Source organism: Dasypus novemcinctus, chromosome 14, assembly GCF_030445035.2.
Source record: "Dasypus novemcinctus isolate mDasNov1 chromosome 14, mDasNov1.1.hap2, whole genome shotgun sequence".
Classification (NCBI taxonomy): Eukaryota; Metazoa; Chordata; class Mammalia; order Cingulata; family Dasypodidae; genus Dasypus; species Dasypus novemcinctus.
In genome coordinates, this window is record NC_080686.1 from 52,983,015 (window position 1) to 53,004,027 (window position 21,013).

At 37.7% G+C, this 21,013-nt stretch overlaps 1 protein-coding gene across 6 annotated transcripts in view; it reads right to left on the reverse strand.

Moving 5' to 3' along the window:
• Nucleotides 1–10,500: 10,500 nt before the first annotated feature.
• TMEM64 (transmembrane protein 64) overlaps nucleotides 10,501–21,013 on the reverse strand; it is a 58,566-nt gene continuing 48,053 nt past the window's right edge. For 2 of the 6 annotated variants that reach the window (XR_009180455.2, XR_009180451.2), the window contains one exon: nucleotides 14,986–15,146. The gene's annotated coding sequence lies outside the window, so the exon portion shown is untranslated. Of the gene's footprint in view, nucleotides 11,004–13,543; nucleotides 13,839–14,192; nucleotides 14,366–14,985; nucleotides 15,147–19,262; nucleotides 19,367–21,013 lie in introns of those variants that run through there. The other 4 variants (XR_009180452.2, XR_011645647.1, XR_009180453.2 and 1 more) reach the window with 4 other exon arrangements.

A 21,013-nucleotide genomic window follows, 5' to 3' on the forward strand; every position in this document is an offset into this window, starting at 1 on the left:
TACGCTGTTGAGTATACCAGTAATCCTAGCTGAGTGTTTTCAAATTTTTCCACAGATATTCCTAACGGCAAAAAGAAAATTAACAGATACCTGTAGCAGACCAGAGTGATGGGGATTATGATCAAGAGCAGCTTAACACAAGCCTGTACTTTATTTGAAATTTCCCATTTTATCTTTAAAAAATTTACCCAGATCTTTCATTCTATTCCACCATATTAAAATAATTAAAGTTTAAAAAACTTAGTCAAGGTTCTGAAATTTCATTCCAAATGTTTTATATAAAATTGACACCACAGGAAGAGGTGCTTTGTTTATTCTGGGCTTTGTGTATCCTCAGTGCACAGCTGATAGACCCAGGAGTGAGGGTACTTGAACTTGGAAAGCAACCCTAGTGATTGTTCTCTTAGAGACTTGTGGTATGCAATCTCACTCAGGCCTGCCTGCTCAAAATTCTTCTCGATCATCTTTCATTGACTTTCTATCACATTTTCCACAAAATTATCTTGAAACATTCCCCCTCTTCAAGTCTCCCTTGTATCTTCCTCACTGAGAAAATAGATGCCATCTGACATCCCTCAACTTCCATTTCAAAACTTAGCAAATCAATACTTATCCCCACCTTTCCCCCTTCTCTTCTGATTCCATGAAAGCACTCTTTTTGTTACAAGTTTAACTTCCCCTGAGCCCTTTAGCCTCTTCTGACCTACTGCCACTCTCCCTTCTTTTGTATATTCAGTTCCTTCTCTGAATTGCATTCTACCTTTTAACCCACAAGCATATGCCTCATGTAAGCTAAATAAGCTTACCTAAGCTCTCTGCCCCACTCACCAAGTCACCAGCTCGCCTCCTGGCTTTTACTTGTGTCTGGAGACATCCACAAGACCCACTTATGCCTTGATCCCTTGACACCTGACTTCTGTCCTTTGACCCGACAAAAACTAGCCTCTTGAGGGGCACTAGTCACTTCTTGTTTCCTAGTTGGAAAGCTTTTCTTCAACCTTGATAAATTCTCTGTAGCTTTTATTACCTCTCACTTGCAACCTGTTCTTCCTGAGTATTTATCATCCTGTTCTCACCTGATCTGCCAATTTCTAGCACTATTTTACTAAACCATGTCAAATATTTACTACTTAGCAAGTACTGTAGAAACTAAAGATATAGGGATAATAAAAATACTCTATTCCCTCCTTCACAGAACTTAGAGTCTGAAAATGACCCCTTCTTTTTTAACCTTTTCTTCTTTCTGAAAGGAAATTTCTCAAGGTCCTGTCTTTATCCCTCTTCTCAACCCTGAGACTCTCTCTCCCTTTCTGTCTTGTCTGCTTACCCACTTCTGCTCTCTCCTCTAGAAGATGTACAGATCTGTAGCTCCAACCTTGGCTGGGTTTTTGAGATCTAGTCCTAACTCTCTGGCCACCTGTATGATATTTCTACCTTGACCCATCATTGGCTACTCAAAATCCACATGTTCAAAACTGAGCTCATCTTTTGTCTAAACCCATGCATCCCCACAGGACCCAACTTCATTCACAGTCACCACCTTTGACTTGTCATCTCACTCTCCACAAAATATAACCAGCTCACAATAGCTCTCATATCAGTCTCCTCTTCTCTCTATGTTACTATCCCCCATGATCTCCTGCTTTAACTACTAAAATAGCCTCTCTTCTTCCTCATTTTACCCTGTATAATCCTGCAAGACAATTTTTTAAAATGCCAGTTATGCTTGTCTTCTGCTCAAAAATGTTCAATAACCTCATGTATTTTACATACAAAATCTCAGTCCTTAGGGGAAACAAACTCGCCCCCCAATTTGACCCAAATTAACTGTTTGCTGTTTTCCATACTTAATCCATACTTTCCAGATTGTCTTGCTTCCATTCACCCAATTTGCCCCAGCCCTAGCCCTACCTCTGAGGGTAAAATATTTGGAACTCTCCTGTAAATCTTCTCTTTATGCTCCCAGTTGAAAGTAATCTATCCTTCCCCTGGATTATACAACATTGTCTACAAAGCATTTCTTTTCACCTGACACTAACAATTTTTGAGTATGAGTTTTTGCTTTCCCAATACACTACCAGCTGTCTAAAGGAAGAGACCATTTCCTTTCATTTTTGTAACATCCAACATCTACTATGGTGGAAAAAGGATGACCTTTGAGCTAAATTAGAGAATGGCTTAAAACCTATTTATTTCTATGACTTTGGCAAGTTTCTTTTTGGTGCCTTGGTTTCCTCATTCATAAAAATGAAAATAGTAGTATCTCAGAGAATGGTTATGAAGCACAAGTTACTTTTGATAGATACTCAATATTTTTGAATAGTTAAATCAAATATGCTAGTCACAGACATTGTTTACTCTAAAAGTAACATATTCAATGAAAGTTTATTTTAAATGAGTGTATGTATTTTAATGTTACTTAGTTTAAAATGTCATATTTAAAACTCAGTGGAAAATAATCTTGGCCAGAATGAAACATATTGCAGGAAGATGTTCATGTTTGAGGAATAGTGTTTTTAAACCAGGAACACTAACCACAAAGCATAAAATGGCATCTTGCATAAAACCATTTTAAATAAGGCCAGAACACATCTCTATGTTGCCTTTCCTGAGTATACTCATCTCCTCAATGAGCGACTAACTTTACTGAGATGAGCCAGTGCCACGGGGTTCTGAAATCACCACAGCTATGTGGCAAGTAGTTTTAAGGTGCTTTTTGGCCATGTTCTGTGCAGGATTAAGAAATTGGAGCAGCAGAACTGGGTCATGAGCCTAAGAATTTCTCTAAAATAACCACCACACAGATTCACTATCATTAGCTGTACTCCCTTGAGAGCAAAATTTGAAAAGGAAAGGAGCTGAATCCAAAAGTCTTCTATGAAGTCTGGTTGGAATAAGAGGTTTTGAATATAAATTCCTATTAGCCACAGGAAGGTGCAGGGGAAATAGTGGTCATATTTTAACTGGTTTACACAGTAAACACAAAAATGACTAATATAGGCATGCACATTTATTTTGGATTCTTTGATAATCTATAATCTGTTTCACCTTTGTATAGGATTATTTGGCATATCATTAGACCTACAATTTGACCCGGACACTGAAAGCAAGCAGTCATTTCAGGACTGGTATGCGGAAGAAAATAAAATGAAATTTACACAAATAAATAAATTTTGGTTCTTCAGCCTGACTTTCAGCACTCAAAGGTCAGTGGGGCAATATACTCAAGGAAGTTCAAGAAATCTCTTACCATTACTTGCAAATATAGGACATTCAGCAATTGTATATCAATTGAACAATGAATATTAAAAGCCAACATTTGCTGCCCACATTAACTAACCCAGTTCCTATAAAAAGGGGTTACCTTTTTAAGACCCACCACTGGGCCTCCAAAATGACAACCATTCAGCCCTTATTTCCAAAACTGAGTGGAATACTCTGATGGGGTTATCATATTGTGAAATGCTCTGGTAAGATGATTCTTCATAAAAAATGATGACATTTCAGATATTTGGGGCCTACTCTGTTTAAGGTTCAAAATATGAACATTGTCAGTATAGTTTCTTGACTTAAATATGTGAATGTAAGCCAAAAGAAGGAAGGAAAGCCTTGCTGGTTAGCTCCATATGCCCCATCTTTTTTCCTTTGTGTAAGACCAGAGTAATGGAAGTTCCTGCATAAAACATGTTCAGACCTAAATAGCTGTGACTCTAGATCCTTAGCTTTGCACAGAGGCACAAGCCAACTGGGTCACACTGGGGATATAGCCAATCATCCTGAGAGGCTAAGTAGAACTCAGGAGGCAGATTTACAGCTGATGCCAAGTGGGTATTATAATCTGAAAGCCCTTGGATCCAGAGCTAAACTGTAGTCAGCAGCTCTGGGGAGCAAAAGAGGTGACTTTAGTGAAATGACGATGATGGCTGGAAAGGGATGGTGGGGCATTTTGTAAAAAGCCTTACTTTTTTGAAGGAGAGAATGTGTTAGACAATATTGGTTCTGGAAGTTTCGGAACAGGGAAGTGACTATGGATTATTCCATAAAAAAGCTGGTTAGGAACACTTAAAATTTTGACAGATCTAAGTTTGAATTCCAGCTCAGCCACTCACCAGCTGGGTTACCTTGGGAAAGTTTATTAACTTATCTGCCTGAGTTTCCTTATCTTAAAGCAAGGTTAAATGGTATCTATTTCACAGGGTTATTGAGAGGGTTATATGAGAAAAATATTCTCTGACAGCCTGGAACACACAACTGTTCAGGTAATAATAAATGCAATGATAGCTGAGGGAAAGGGAGAATGACATAGAGATAAAGGACAGCTTATGAACACTCAGCATCTAGGGAGGGCTGCAGACAAAACTTCACCTCCACCTCCATTGCTGGGCTACTAGAATGTATGGGTTCACTTGTCCTGGCATATTGCTGTGTCTGATACAGCCATCACATGGTGGATTGTAAAGGGGCAGGCAAATTCTTAAATCCCATGCTATCCTCCCTGCACCAAAGTAGCTGTGCAATTCTGAGCTGATGGTGTCTCTGACATAACGTGCTTTGGTGTAGAACTGCAAGCTGCAATTTGTATCACCAAACCAAAAACTTCTTTGATACTCAGTATTGGCTCACTGGTTCTCTTCATTTTTGACGTTAAGCTGACTGATTATTTGCAGCATCTTGCTGTCTCTATATAGCCCTGCTATCACAGTCACCACTGAGCTTCCCTGCTCAGGCCTTTGTCACCATAAGCTCTCCTCTTCTGATGACTTGTTTCTTCAAAGAAATCTTGATCTTGCACCACCTCTACCCATCTCAACGTGCACACACAAAAAATTGGCCTTTTGTAGACATAATGAATCAGTTATTGAATGTACTACTATTGGTGAATTGACCAATAAGGGGAAAACATTTGGGTGTTTGCTGTTTTTTAATTGGTGGTTGCACAAGGGTTTTCCTTGACACAAAAGGCATAATTTCCTTCTCTTCTATTTTTGTTTTTGTTTTATGTATAGTTGTTCTCAAGATTGTCCAAATGATGTTCTCTAGCTAATGATTCAAACTTCTCTGGGAATATCACAGATCATAACTTCTAGAGGACATATACTATCATTTATTTGTTTAAAAAATATTGTTTTTTCCTCCATTTCTGAAAGACTTTGAAACCACTTATGAATTAAATCAAGATGAGGCATGTAATGATACAACAAGAGAGACAGCTAAAGTGAGCAGAGAGAGTAGATGCTTCCAGGCACACAGGTTCAATAGATTACAGATTTTGAACAATACATTTGGTTCTAAACTTTCTGGATGACAAATTTAAAAAGGAAATATATTGAGATGCATACGTTTTAAAGGAGAGCATTTACTTTAGCTTACTAATGCAAAACTTTTCTTGCAACTAAACTCAAGTAGGAATTTATTATACTGATTTTTATTGTAGCATGTTGGTATCTTAACAATAGCTTTAAAAAATACAAAAGATTATTTAAACAGAACATTTTCAAATTAACACTCTGAAGCCATAGAGACATATATTTAATCCTAAATTAGTGAAGACCTTTTTGTGAAGGACCAAGATGATATGGGTTAAGTATTTTAGTTGCGTGAGCTGTCCACAGACCTGGGCATTTAGTTGAATACAATGTTAGCATTGTCCAGTGTTCTAAGCAAGCATCTGACAAGTCCCAGATCATATTTAACTCCTGACCAAGCTCTCTCTTATCTACCCATGTGCAGAACATCTTTGCGGTTGAAAAACTTGTGGATGAGATCCTAAGTATGGACAATCCAAATTATTTTTCTAGTAGTGATGATTGTGCAAATACATCCCTACTCTTGCCATTGAAACTGTAGCTCAATATATTTAATCATTCACACGCTTCTCTAACCTACTAAATATTACCAGATGACCTAAAAATACATGTCTCTGGGTAAGAGAAGGGGTATGACTATAAGTATTTGCAGTCATCATCCCTAGCAGGAAAAGGAAATTCCATTTCATGGGCTACCAACAACACCTTCATATAGAAGACAGGACAACTGTGGGCCATGAGAGATATCCGGTCACTCCAGGGATTCTAGGATTTGGGGAAGACCACATATTTCCTCTCCAAATGTGACAACTTTAAAATAAAGGTGATATCTGACTTCTGGAATACTTCTAAAACTAGAAAATATTAAGCAGGTAATGGATAGATAGATAAAATAGAAAAAAAAAATCCTCATGATGAAGTATACAAGAGTGCGGTAGTTAAAAGCAGGGTTGTTGCCAGATTCTAACATCATTTTCATATTGCTGCTGTTATCAGTTAGAACCACCACTGTATCAATGTAATATTTTACTTTTCTTGTCCGAAAGGTCTATCTTTTGAAGGATATGTTCAGGGGAAGCCAAATATTCCTTCTGCTCCCTCGTACCTATTTGTCTGGTTAAACTTTTGGGCTCTGAATGTAAATAACCCTGCACTGAATGCTGTATCTACCATTTGCTGACTCTGTGGCTTTATATAAATTGAGGCACAGGTTCCATATCTGTAAAATGGGTATAAATAAGGCACCCATCCCATTAGATTTTTGGCATTGTGCCTGATACACAGTAAATTCCAATATATTTCAGGAATTAAAATTTTGAACAGGTTCCTCTTTTCTAAAATAAAGGCAACCCCTATAATTCACTGCTAATTGATGTAGAGATTCTTTGCTGCATTTTTTTAGTGGAGAAATATGGGGATGGAGTATGTTCATCTCAAAATTATTCTTTAATTAAAACCTTTTATGGTACATTTCTAAGTCCACTTAGTCAGGCAGCCTGAAATATTAACATTAACAACCAGGCAGAAACTGATGCTAAGAAACAAAATCTTTGGAGAATTCTCTGTGAGGAACAAGGGAATATGCCATTCTGAGTCATTATGGTAATATCTTATTCTTCAACCTAGTAAACAGTAAACAACTCATAGGCATAAGTGAGAAAACTACACAGGTGTTAGAATGCTATATAGAAAAGCATGCAACTATTTTGTATATTTCAAAATATGCAGTACTAGAGATGAAATACTCTGACCGTACATCTCCACTTTATAAGAAACTCAGATGCGTTTCATTAAGGGACTCTTTGGTTTGAAAGAGAGCATTTTAAGATGACCTTCATCCCAGTCTTCACTGCAGTCACTTGTCTAGAGAGAGGCTTCCCACCAGCCATAATCTGGAGTGTGAGTTAGCTGTGTGAAGCCGTGACACAGCCTGAACCAATGGATGAACACAGTACATTTCCTTTTTTGAGTGGAACTTCTGAGAGTTTCACAGAAAGAGTTGTGTGTTTTGTTTTGTTTTTATTTCATTTTGATTACTTTTAGGTCATATGTTCTTTTAGCTAATGTCAAAATTATTGAAGCTTGACAGAGCCAGCACAGAATAGAACTCTAAAGTTAATCCTTAACATGGTATTCGCTTACACTCTAAATTATTACTCAATTTAAAATATTTTCAGAACTCTTTCATTTTCCTATCTGTTATTCAACAATTTCTTGTATAGGGCTGACTTTGGATATCAGAGTCAGCCCCATGGATTTGGCAAAGAATTTGGAGAAAAAGTGATATGGTAAGATCAGGGTGAATAAGAGTAGATAAGAAGAGAGGAATAAAGAGCCTAACAAGATGATCTCAAAAATTGTTTGAAGGATTCAGGATATAATTAAATATATGAATACCTACACAAGACTGTACAACTTAGAAGATTTGAATCTTAAGAATTTTTTTTATTCCCCTCCCAATTGTTTGGACTCGATGTCTGCTCTCTGTGTCTGTTTGTTTTGTCTTCTGTGTCTGCTCTTCACCTTTTTTTAGGAGGAACCAGAAACTGAACCTGGATTTCCCTGTGGGAGGAAGGCACCTAATCACTTGAGCCACCTTGGCTCCCTGCTCGTTGTGTCTGTTTCCTTGTTGTGCCTCCTTGTTGCATCATCTTGTATCATCTTGTTGCATCAGCTCACCAAATTGTCAGTCCATCATGTCAGCTCGTTGTCAGGCTTCTTCTTTTGGAGGCACCAGAAACTGAATCTGAGACCTCCCATTGGTAGGTGGGTGCCCAACTGCTTGAGCGACATCTGCTTCCCTGAATCTTAAGAATTTTGAAGAAAGGATTAATTTTTTTGGCCCAATGTATTTCAAAGTATGCCCCAGGCCTCGCTAGGATGTCCACTGCAGTATTTGGGGGAACAAAAGTACCAATCATTTTAGATAAGTTGAATTCTTAATATTCTATCCTCTTGGTCCTGGCCCCTCTTGACAAGGAAAGAGGATGTTTGGGATAGGAAAATAATATTCAAGGAATTCTAAAGCCTACTAATTTTTTAAAAAAAGTTTTAAAATGCTCTAAAATAGTCTAGGTTCTAAAACTCACAAAAATCTTCACAACTGTATCAGCATCAAGTAGTAACACCATAGCAGGGTAGGAAGCTCACTGAACTTAGTGTGTAAAACCTGAAAATTTTCTTTTAGAATTATATTGCTATTGATTATAACATGGGACACAATTGCTTAATAAAAAATAGTGAATAAGTCATTGGCCATGGCAAAAAGGCAAACCATCAGACTTGCATGGCAAAATGGTCAGACATAGGTATTCAAAAATGTGATAAAGTTGGTCAGAGTGAGGACATTTTACATCTTATTTTAAAATAAGCTGGATTAATTGAAGTCTTCAGAATTGCAATGCACATTGGCATAAGCATCAGAGGACTGTATTTAAATATTGACATTACCACCTACAAGTTATAGGAATTTGAGCAGCTTGTTTAACATCATTAAATTTCAGTTTCTTCATTAACGAAGTGAGACTATTACTAGAGCCTCCCTTTCTGTCTCAAGGCACTTTTATGAGAAGTAAATGACCTTCCATATATTAAAGAGCAATGTAAACTTATAAAGCTATGAAAAATGTTCATGGCCACTACTCCTACAGTAAATATTTGTTAGAATTAACTTATCAAAAAGCTTGATATTTTTCTCCTTTCAATGTAATCCCATTGCTACATGTAAAACATGTTTATTGATTCAAGTTTATAGTCAATTTTTTAAAATTCCACCTCAATACAATACTGGATTGTAGTGCAAGCATTTCAGACTAAAATTTCTTAATACAATCATTCATAGCAGAGTATATATTTCAGTTGTCTTCAGAACTCTAAGAGTGCTGCTGTTCCTTTGAGAATGCAATGCCAACATCCTAATTTATTTTCAATTAGTGGTTAATTTGCTTTAAAATGTATGTTATCAACACTGCCTAGATCTGAGAGTTTCCTGGATCAACAAAGGATATTGGAAATCCACCTCATTTTCCTTTTGTGGAGCATTAGTAGGTCACAGAAAATCATAGCCTACTCTGGGCAAACTTTCAGAGAGACACAAGGCTGCCAAAACCTCGGTATGCTTTTATAGCTTCTCAAGTCACAGACTATTTTCTTTTCAAGATCCTACAGAACAGGGAACTGAAATCATCTCCTTAGACATAATTATGTTAGATAACACAATCCCCCCCAATACTATAAGTATTAATACCTTTCCTATATGACAGTCCTACTCAAGTAATAAAATGTGTTAGAAAAAAAAGATCTCACTCATACCAGCAACCTCAACTATAAAACATTTAAGAGTAAACTCTAAAACTTTTTCAAATAAAATTGAAGAAAATTTGGATTAATGATGAGACATAATTTATTCCTAAATCAGAAAACTCAATACAGTGAAGATGTCAAATTGATTCAAAATTTTAGCTAGAGAGTAAACTCTCCAGTATACTCAAGAAAACTTATAAAAGAACACATTTAAAAGGAGTGTTTCTACTGGACACAAAAAAATGTAATATAATGCTAGGCATTTTAAAATCTGGTACTGGTACTAAGATATGTAAAAAGATCAATGGAATAGACTAGAGACATCAAAAAGAAACTCAAATATGTGTGGAAAATAACATATAACAAAGGTGGCACTTCAAAACAGTTGGGAAAATATATGTTTCAAAAATGGTATTTGGACAATGGGACCATTTAGGGGAAAAAGACAGATCCTTATCACCATCATATAGAAAAACAAATTTCAGATTGATTAAATATCTAAGTTTAACATAACATGTAGGTATATACACATATGTAAACTATAACAAAAAATAGAGGTGAATTCTTTTATATTCTTAAAGAGAAAATGGAGTTCCAAAACATGACCTGGAATTCAATAGCCACATAGGAAATATTTGGTGACTTGCCAGTTTGATTTTTTTAAATTTTTAATTATCTTTTTAAAAAGTTAATAGATCACACAAAGCATTACATTAAAAAACATAAGAGGTTCCCATATACCCCACTCCCCACCCCCCACCCCATCAATTTTTAATTGTATTTTTTGAAGGTACATAGATCACAAAAAATGTTACATTCAAAAAATATAAGAGGTTTCCCATATATCCTCCACCCCACCCCCACCCCACTCCTCCCACATCATCAACCTCTTTCATCATTGTGGCACATTCATGGCATTTGGTGAATACATTTTGGAACACTGCTCCACCACATGGATAATAGTTTACATTGTAGTTTACACTCTCCCCCAGTACATTCAGTGGGTTATGGTAGGATATATAATGTCCAGCATCTGTCCCTGCAATATCATTTAGGATAACTCCAAGTCCAAAAAATCCCCCACATCACATTTCTTCTTTCTCCCTGCCCTCAGCAACTACTGTTGTGGCCACTTTCTCCACATCAGTACTACAATTTCTTCCATTACTAGTCACAATAGTTCCATAGTAGAATATCAGTAAGTCCACTCTAATCCATATTTTATTCCTCCATCCTGTGGACCCTGGGATGGTGATGTCCACTCCACCTCTATATCAAGAGGGGGCTTAGATTCCACATGGATGATGGATGCAATTCTCCTGCTTGCAATTGTAGGCACTCTTGGTTCCTTGGTGTGGTGGTTGACCATCTTCACCTCCCTGTTAGCTTTTTGACCTTGAATAAAAGGGGGAAATGGCAAAGGCAATTGAGTTTATATGGTTAAGAGTCTTCAAAGAAGAGTTGGGAGGTCATCAGAGGGGTCGTGCTTACGCACACCTCAGCAGGACCCCAGAGACAGCCAAAATAAATACTGGTTCTCCTGATGGCTAGGTAGACCCATAGGTTCTATGGTCATGTCAGGTGGTTATGGAATTCAGTGCTGTGTCAGTGGGCCCTACTTTGGAATTTGTGTTTCTGAGTGTGGTGGAGTTGGACTCAGATGTGACCTTTCTACACATGCCTCTTCTGTCACTTTTACTGAACCTGTGGTTGGCGCTAGGGTTGGTGTATACTCAGGAGACTTGAATCTCTGGACTGTTCATGTGCCAACTGGGCCCTGAGCCTCAGCAGAGTTGCAACTCCTACCCTCTGGTTCATTAGTTTGAATAAATTTTTAAAAATTAAAATTTCCATACAGTGGCAGACAGCCCAAAAGTAAACCTAAGCCATAGCAAAAGCAAAGAGGATGAAAGAAAATATTGAGCTCCTACAAACCAATAACAAAAGCATATAATCTAGCAGTCAAATGAGAAAAAGCTATGAATAAGCAATTTGTTGAAGACTATAAATGACCAGTTACATAGGGAAAGATGCTCAACCTCACAAATAAAAAATAATCATATACAACTTTCCAATAATCAGATAGGGGTGGAGTTTTAATTCTATACCCAGCATTTATAAGGGATAAAAAATCTAGCATTCTCTAAAATCGTAGTTACCTTTTAGGAGTGCTATTTGGAAATGGCTATTAAAATATCAAGTGCCTATTCTTTTTGATCCAACAATGTCACATCACAGACTCTGTTAGCACAAGATAATAAAGACACAACTATAAGGAGTTTCATTTATTGTTCATTGTGATGGCCAAAAAGGAAAATAATATAAATTTTCCTTAAGAGGGGTTGGATAGGTCTTTTAATTATGGTAATCCTAACAATGATAAACTGAGACTGAAGTGTAGGAAGAAGAAGGAAAAGATGGAGAGAAAGAAGAGTATCTTCATGTGCTGGCATGTAGAATGCTAGCTAGCAATACATTGTTAATTTCAAAAACAGCGTATAGGATGAAGATGTAACATGATTCTGGGCATGACACCAAATTGCCAGCTATCCACATCTTTAAGATATGAGGCTAGGGGGCCTTAAGACTTTCCTTTTTTTACTTCATATCAGAGAATATAAACTGGTGACCTATAGGCTATTTTCGACCAGCAGATATATCTTGTACACACACACACAGACACACATATAGGGAGGGAAGGAAAGAGAAAGAGAGAAAATGTTTTAAAAATTAAAAGTATTCATGAGAAAATGTTTTAAAAATTAAAAATATTCTGCGTTACCCACTGTCAGTTTTGTGTTTGTTTAGTGTAATTTGGAAGCCCAGGACCTGCATTCCAGCATTCCTACTTGGCAGCAACTGGCTGTAGCAGGGTAAATGCTACCCCTTTTAAAAGGCGTGTGTACCCTCAAAGTCCAAGTTCTGCCAAGTCCCCAGAGATATTGGACTTTGTGACCCTTATTTTATGTGCTCTTGGATTCTTTCAATTTATTACAAGTATGTCTTGCTTTTGTAAATAAAAAGTAAGGATTAAAGTTGATAGCATGCTATAAAAGTTGAATCACAAAAGAGGTGCAGTGATAACATATTACTAGTCTATAGTACACTTCAATTACCAGTCATTATAAATCCAGCTACAACAAAATTGTTAGCTACAACAAAATCGAATTTAATTTACCCCCAAAAGAGCCTGAATAGTGTAATTAGATATTAAAAATGCAGATACTGAAGCTCATGTATTTTCCTCAGAATAGAGCCCTTGGCCTTTAGAACATCTTGAATCCATATTTATTTAACACCTACTATGAGCAAAGCAAAAAGATAGATGCTATATAGGAGACATGGAGGAGTAAGATAATGTTCCTTTTCTCACTCATCTATCAGGTTCATCAATGCCTAGATGGTTGCCATATATTGACACTATACGTTAATTCACACTCCCTTATTTTTACATTCAGTTATTCTACATTCCCATTCATAACACTGTAACAAAGCTTTGTTATTTCAGTAATCTTATAACTATTTTCCCCCCTCCCTGACCAATCAATCCTGCATCCCATTGTCAAATTAATATCTAAAGCATTGCACCAGTTCTGACATTTCCCTTCTATTACATGTTAACCTAATTCCTTAATTCAGGAAAATCAAGGTACTTTGCAATTTGACGCCAAAATGTCTTTTCAGCCTTAACCAACCCATACTAATTTTCGTGAATCCTGTTTTTCAGCCAAAACTGAGCTACTGATTGTTTTCTGATCTGAACATATAATTTCAGATTTTTCCTCCATTTGCTTTAATATTTCTTCTGCCGGGAATGACAGCTCCTCCTCAAATCTAGTTGTGATTCAAAATCCTAGTGAGCCTTCAACTCTTAGGTCAGATGCTACCTGTATCAGTCTGCTAAAGGAAGGCCAAAACAAAGTACCAGAAAACTGTTGGGTTTTATACGCAGTATTTATTTGAGGTAAAAGCTTACAGTCCCAAGGCAGTGGAAAGTTGGATTCAAGGTACCAAAAGAGGTACTTTCTCACCAAAGTCAGCTGCCACGTGTTGAAGCAAGATGGTGGGCAATCTCTGCCAGGTTTCAGCCTTCCCCTCTGGGCTTCCTCTTCCTCCTGTGGCAATGTGGGCCCAGCTTCTTCCCAATCCCAGCTGCAGGCTGGTGTAGGACTAGTTTCTCTCCAGGACTCCTGTATCAGTCTTGGCTCTCTTCCCAAGATCTGTTGTAAGCTATCAGGCAAAATGATTCATTTCTACTCAGGGCTTTAGCTGTTTGACCCACCTTCTTTCTGTCTCATAGCCGGATCAAAAAACTGGACTCTCTCTCTTCCCCATGTCTTCTTGAGTAAGTGTCTGTTTTATATCAGACCCAGCAAGCGAATGGGGACTGAACCTGAGTCAGGCCTACTGATGTAGTCAAATTATAAAAGCCCTAGCTCAATCTTAACAGGTTATTTCAATCAAAGAAACCTCAGCTGAATTTAATGCAATCAAAGGGTATCACACCCAGAGGAACAGATCTGTTTACAAATGTAATCTTTCTCTTTTTTTGAATTATAACATAATCTTGAACTGGCACATTACCTCCTCCATGAAGCCTTCTACCCCTCCAGTTCAGAAATCTCTTCCTTCTAATTTCTTTAGTGGTCTGATGGGACATCCAAAATAATACACTACCAATGATTTGTATCATAGTAATTTAGGCATATGTCTCTTCTCCCCTTCAAACATAAGTTCCTTAAGGACATGGATCATATCTGTAAACACAGAAATTTGTACATTATTTAAGTTCAAAAATTCAATTTGAAAAGTCACGAGGCAGGTTAATGGATGTTAGAAGCAGGGAAGTACATGGAAACGTTACGGCAAGATATAAAAGGAGACCTGGTAGAGATCTCTTATAGGAACTGGGTGCTTTAGGGTCCTTGTCAGAGTGGTTCATCATATAAGAGGAGCACACATGATGACAATAATGGAAACCTCTTCTCATTAAATACAGGGGCTGTAGCTTAGTTCAGCGCAGGATTTGGGGCAAGCTGATTTGGTGCAGCCTGAGCTGGGTGGCATCAGAATTCCTAAAGATTTTGTTTAAGAGACAATGTTGTCAGGATAGTTAGAGGCTAAAGCTTCTTGAGTAGAATGTCAGCCTGGCTAATGGAGGCATTCTGCTGGCTGCCTCCCATATTAGCAGAGGCTTCAGTGGTAGAACATGAATCCTGCTGTAAGTAATCAGAATTGACTCTAACGAGTCCTCAACAGGAAGTAACACCAAGCCTTGATAAGCTTTAATAGTCATCAGAACTTCTAATGGATGTAAGAGAGGCCATATAAGTCAGGTAGCTAAAGTTCCAATATTAAACTCAGTCAACCCATCTACTGAAGCCATTGACCATGACGTTTATTTCCTCCAGGACTAGGTTTGAATAATAAGGCCAGTAGTTAAGGCATGCAGTACAGCATAGGTGCCTGGTTCCCAGAAGTAAGAAGGGTACCTCAGCAGAGTTCAAACAGGCATTGGTAGAAAAATTGGACAACGACCTGTTGGCAGAAAAAGGGTGAACAGTTTGAAAGGTGGTCAGGAATCATTTCATTCATTACTCTTTTCCCACATTGGAAAATTCTATAACTTGAGATTAATCCACATGAGAATAGAGCCCTGGTTTTGGTCTAAACAAGACTGTGCAATTAGAATACATGCCTCCAAAATCCTGCAGATGGGCGGGACTCTGAGTTTTCTTCATGAGCTAACAAAGTTACATCCTACCTCTATGCCAGGCTGGAGCTAGGCAAATCATCCAGGGCTGGGGTCATGTAGGGCAATTCCAAAAATCAGAGCAGACAGTTCAATCTGTGCTCTGAAAGGCAAGATTGCATCTGGCTGCTCAAGTTGCATCTTGGAGGCCATTTAATGCCTGGAGCTAAATTTGTTATAGTTGAGAGGGGGAACAAAAAATAACAAATCAGATAAAAAGCCAGCATAAAGAAGCAAAACTATGGGGAGCTCTCAGGACAATTTTCTTCTCTGTGTGTGTATGTGTGTGCGTGTGTCCAAAGGCCTCCTTAAGGAGATATAGCAGTACATGCTAGTTCTTGCCCAGTGGTTTCTTAAGGGGCCATTCAATACTTGACTAGGACTCCAAAACCCCAGCAGTCTCAAGTCTACTATAGGTGTGAGAATTCCTCTTCTCTTATCTTAGTAGCCCCAGAGTAAACCACTGTATAATTAATACCAATAGAGAACTGGAGTCACTGATTTGTGAGTCATAAAAATCATGTTTATGCTTTCTGTAAGTAGATAAAAGCATGTCATGTTAAAAGGGATAAAAGTGTGATTTCTCACACTATATTTGATCATGTTTTTTAAATTCCATTTTAATAGTTATTAAATACAAATGGTTCAAAATTGACATTCCTATACTTACCGCTTCCCAGTGACAACCAATAATATGAATTTCTGTGTATGCTTCCAGAAACTGTTTATGCCCATACAATTTTTTTTTTTATTTTTTTTTTATTTTTTAAATAGTTTTATTAAATTTGTTGTGAACTTACAAAACAATAATCAAGTGAGCAAAATGTCCACACATCACTCCACCAACACCCAACACATTACATTGTTGTGGAATATCTGCATAACATCATCAAGCTAATACAACTAATGATGGTCTTGAGTGAACATCTGTTTTTTTCCCATACCCCCTACTATTAACACAGTATTTCTTTGATATTGATGCAAGAATATTACAATATTGGTGATAAGTGTATTCCATAGGTTATATTAATTATGTTTTTTCAGAGCATCTCCATAGTTTTACCACCTTGTAATAATGATGAACATTTGTTCTAGTTATAGAATAATAAACTTTTATTTGTACTAGTAACAACAATTCTCATCCACATCAGGTTTGCTATATTATTCAGTCCCTATATTGTTCTCTTCTTTCTTTCTTTTTTTTTTTTTTTTTAATTTTTTTATTTTTTATTGACTTTGTAATAATATTACATTAAAAATATATATGTGAGGTCCCATTCAACCCCACCCCGCCACCCCCCCTCTCCCCCCCCCCAACAACACTCGTTCCCATCATCATGACACATCCATTGGATTTGGTAAGTACATCTTTGGGCCCCTCTGCACCTCATATACATTGGTTCACATCATGGCCCATACTCTCCTCTATTCCATCAAGTGGGCCCTGTGAGGATTTACAATGTCCGGTGATTACCTCTGAAGCACCATCCAGGGCAGCTCCATGTCCCGAAGACGCCTCCACCTCTCATCTCTTCCTGCCTTTCCCCATACCCTTTGTCCATTATGTCCACTTTTCCCAATCCAATGCCACCTCTTCTATGTGGACATTGGATTGGTTGTGTCCATTGCACCTCTATGTCAAGAGGAGGGTCAGATTCCACCTGGATGCTGGATGCAATCCTCCCATTTTCAGTTGTAATCACTCTAGGCTCCATGGTGTGGTGGTTGTCCTTCTTCAACTCCATCTTAGCTGAGTGTGGTAAGTCCAATAGATCAGATTGTAGGTGCTGGAGTCTGTTGAGGCTCAGGACCTGGCTATCACATTGTCAGTCCAGAGATTCAAATCCCCTAAATATATCTTAAACCCCAACATTAACTGCACCTCCAGCACATTAGCATGAAAGTCTTATGAAGGGAGATCCCATCTGAGTCCAGATTCATCACACATAAACACCATTTCCAAAGAGGGGCCATCTGCCCTGGTAGTTAACCCCATCGGCCATGACCATAACTCCCATGGGTCTCTTTAGCCCTCAAAGGAACCAATATCTGGGGGTTGTATCTGCTTTATCTGTCTCTCTGACTCTGCTCAGTTGTGCATGAGGGCAAACCTTCTGCCAGCCTCCAGACTCTTTTTTAGAAACTCGTAGCCATATAAACTCATTTCTCCTTTCCATTTCCCCCTTACTTTAGGTCAAACAGCATTTTAAAGTCATGGTATTTTATGTAGACATGGATATTCTGCTGATCCACATTGAACCTTCCGTATAAGGTCATTTTCCAGTTGCATCATCAGTTGGTAGTTGATAGTGGTCCCTCGTTGCCAGGGAGGCTCATCCCCGGGTGTCATGTCCCGCGCTGGGGGGAAGGCATTGCATTTACATGCTGAGTTTGGCTTCGAGACTGGCCACATTTGAGTAACATGAAGGCTGACAGAAGGAAATTCCCAGGCACAAAGTTGCTCTAGGCCTTGTTCTTATTTTGGGTTTATCAGCTCACAAGCATAGTCATTAGCATCTGGGGCTCACTGTTGAACCCTCACTCCCTCCCGGTCCCCACCACTGTACCTGGGAGACTGTCGCTGCTCCCCTAGGGACCACGACAGAGCACCACTGGCCAGGAACCCAGTACCCCCCCTACTGTGGTTTTTAATTGTTGCCACTATGAGTATATCCAAACATTACCATGCACCCTGGACATATGTTCTGTAGAGCTCCCTGTCAGTCATATATCACCTGTCTTTGGTATCCCATACCAGTATCCCTCCATTGCCATTGTTGAAACACTCTGTGATCCAGAACTCCCCGAAGTTTGAAGCCCAATATAATGTCATGGTCCCTTACTAGGGAATGGCATATAGCGATGAGTTTAAAGGATAGATAAAGAACTTGGATAAAGTTAGATAAAGAACTTAGATAAAGAATGTTGACTTGAAAAAATTCCACATCCTATTTTTTCCTTTTTTTTTCCCCCCCCCCCCCCCCTAATTATTCAGCTTTTCTTCACAGGAGTCCTAGACCACAGCAATGTATATATATAATATACAGCACTCCCACACATCCACCAGAAAACCTTTTCCCTTCCACAGTGATACTCTTACGCCCTATTCATATCATATTTACTTAAAGTGATGTACAGAGTCTGAGACATTAGCTTTCTAACAAGGTGACATCTGTGCTTACATTATGGTGCATACTTTAGGATACACAGTTCTTTACATTTTTAGTTATCCTATGTTTTACATTATGGTTTACATTATCAGTCTGTCATCTCCTATATGTTATGGTGTAATATTACATGTTTTATATCCATCTTTGTGTACTCTCAAGAAACTCCTCTCTTACCCCCCATTTACTTTGGTTCCACACATTTAACGTCCATTTTCCCTTCCACCTTGGTGCCCTCAGTGATAGCCAACCTCCGTTTCCTGAGGAGCCACTTCCAGAGATAGATGGAATAGTGTTCAGGGCCTAACTTACTCAACTGCCCCAATGCCCTGGGAGCCACCCTTTCTCTCGAGGGATACAGTTCCCTCTATTGGATGGCATTAGTCCTCCCCAGGATGTGGGTCCACCCCCACTCTCACTACTTGGGTTTCTACCCCATGGTGTCACCCACTCTGGCAGAATGAGCATTTAGACATTCCCCAGGAGCCCGTCCTGCATCAGACCCTCCCCTCCGAGCATTCTAAGCAGGTAACCCTCTTTATTATATTTTGATATGATTTTCTCGGCATTTTACTCTCCACCAACACCTGACCCTCTCCTGGTTCGTATGCTACCCCTCCCTCCCCCCACTTTTGGGCAACGTTACCCATCCGTCCCTCCCCAGCCACCCTCAAACCCGCAAAGCCCCAAGCAAAGGCAACCCCTTACCCCCCTTTTATCTCTTCTTTGTGTTCATACTTACCACCATCTCGTCTTAAATTCCACCCCTGCAGACATCTATGCCCATACAATTAAATATTCAGGCATCTTGTACTTATTGATAATACCGTCCTGAAAATCTGCAAGAAAATAGGTGCCTATGTTTCATTGTTTTAATGTATATCATGCCAACCTCAAATCCCGCAAGCTCTCAAATTGTATATGTCACAATAAAATGCAATATATACTATATATAAAATGCTATATGTATGTATGGCTATAAATTGTTTAAAAATCACTTACTAATTGCAAACCAATAGAATTAATAAACTTTTGCTCTGTATGAAGGCATAGGGAATCTTCAGATACCAAACTCAGGGAAGCAAATGGTCTTTGTTGATGAGTGAGATTTTCAAAACACCTACATCTGATTCTTATTCTACCAATTGTGTCTACAATGTAACTTGAAGGTTTTCCAAAGCATGGCTTTGTTAAAATTGTTGTATTGAGTTCTGGAGATGTAAATATATTTTACCACTAAAATGTTGGCCAAGAGGTGTTGAATTGAGAGATATATAAATTCCATAAAGTTTAAGTATTAAAACCCAAAGGGTGTTTAGCAACATGAACTGGGGGAAATTTGTCAGTTTATAGCTTTTTTCTTTCATTTTCTCACTTCATTTTACAAACCCACAGATACACACATAGTTTTAGCTTTAAAAAAAGGATAAAAAGTATTCATATTAAAATATTGACACTGGTTGTCTTTGGATAGTTGGATTATGGGGATAATGTTCTTTTACTTTATCTTTATTTTCTAGATTTTCTACATCTTATGTTAGGGAAAAAAAAAACTTTTTAGTGTATAATGTTTTAAAAAAGGAATATATTAATAATTTTTAAGGTAATTATGTGAAACACCTCATTCCTCAAACTGGGTAATTAAGTCAATATATCTGTGGAAAAAGCTCACTAATATGTAAGTTCAACTCAGCTTCTTCTCAGTTTATAGTTATCAACAGAACATGATTCTGTAGATACATAGTTTCCCAATCAGTCATTCATTCCTTTACTTAGAATAAGTTATTGACAATTATTATAACTCTAATAACATGATGCTTAGAAAGCTTATTGCATCATAGACTAAATCATTAAAAAGACAAAATGAAATCCTTAAATAAGAATTCACACTTTAACTTCCAGCTACTTAAAAGAATTTTCCTTATTTATTAAAAATCAAAACGGAAGTTTTGGATACTAAGAAATTGACAAACTTAATTTTCTGTGTTTTCTAAGGCACAATCTTGAGAAGACATTAAAACCAACAGTAGCATTGGAGGCAATTGAAAATTATTGTAAAAATAAATCTTGAGGATGGTATCTATTTTAAGACCATCTATTTCCTTTAAGTTTACAATGGGGAGAGAGAGAAGAATGAATCTGCAATTCAGATGTATAGAAGAAATATTCAACACAGTGAAAACTTAAACAAAAAACTTTTTGAATAAACTAATAGGAGTAAATTATAAATCTGAATTCATGATCCATTAAAATGGCTGAGTAATGTTATCATACACAATCTATCACAAACAAAATAAAGGTCTTATTTCAATTAGAATGTGAACATACAATTTCAAATAATTCAGCAATATTTTTGCCTTAATAACCAAATACAATTCTGCTGACAGTATAATTCTAGCATCCTTGCCCTGGAGTCAAGTGGATATAAATATAGAGAAAGCACATTTTCTTGATGAAAGAAAAAAAAAAAGAATATGAAGAACTGA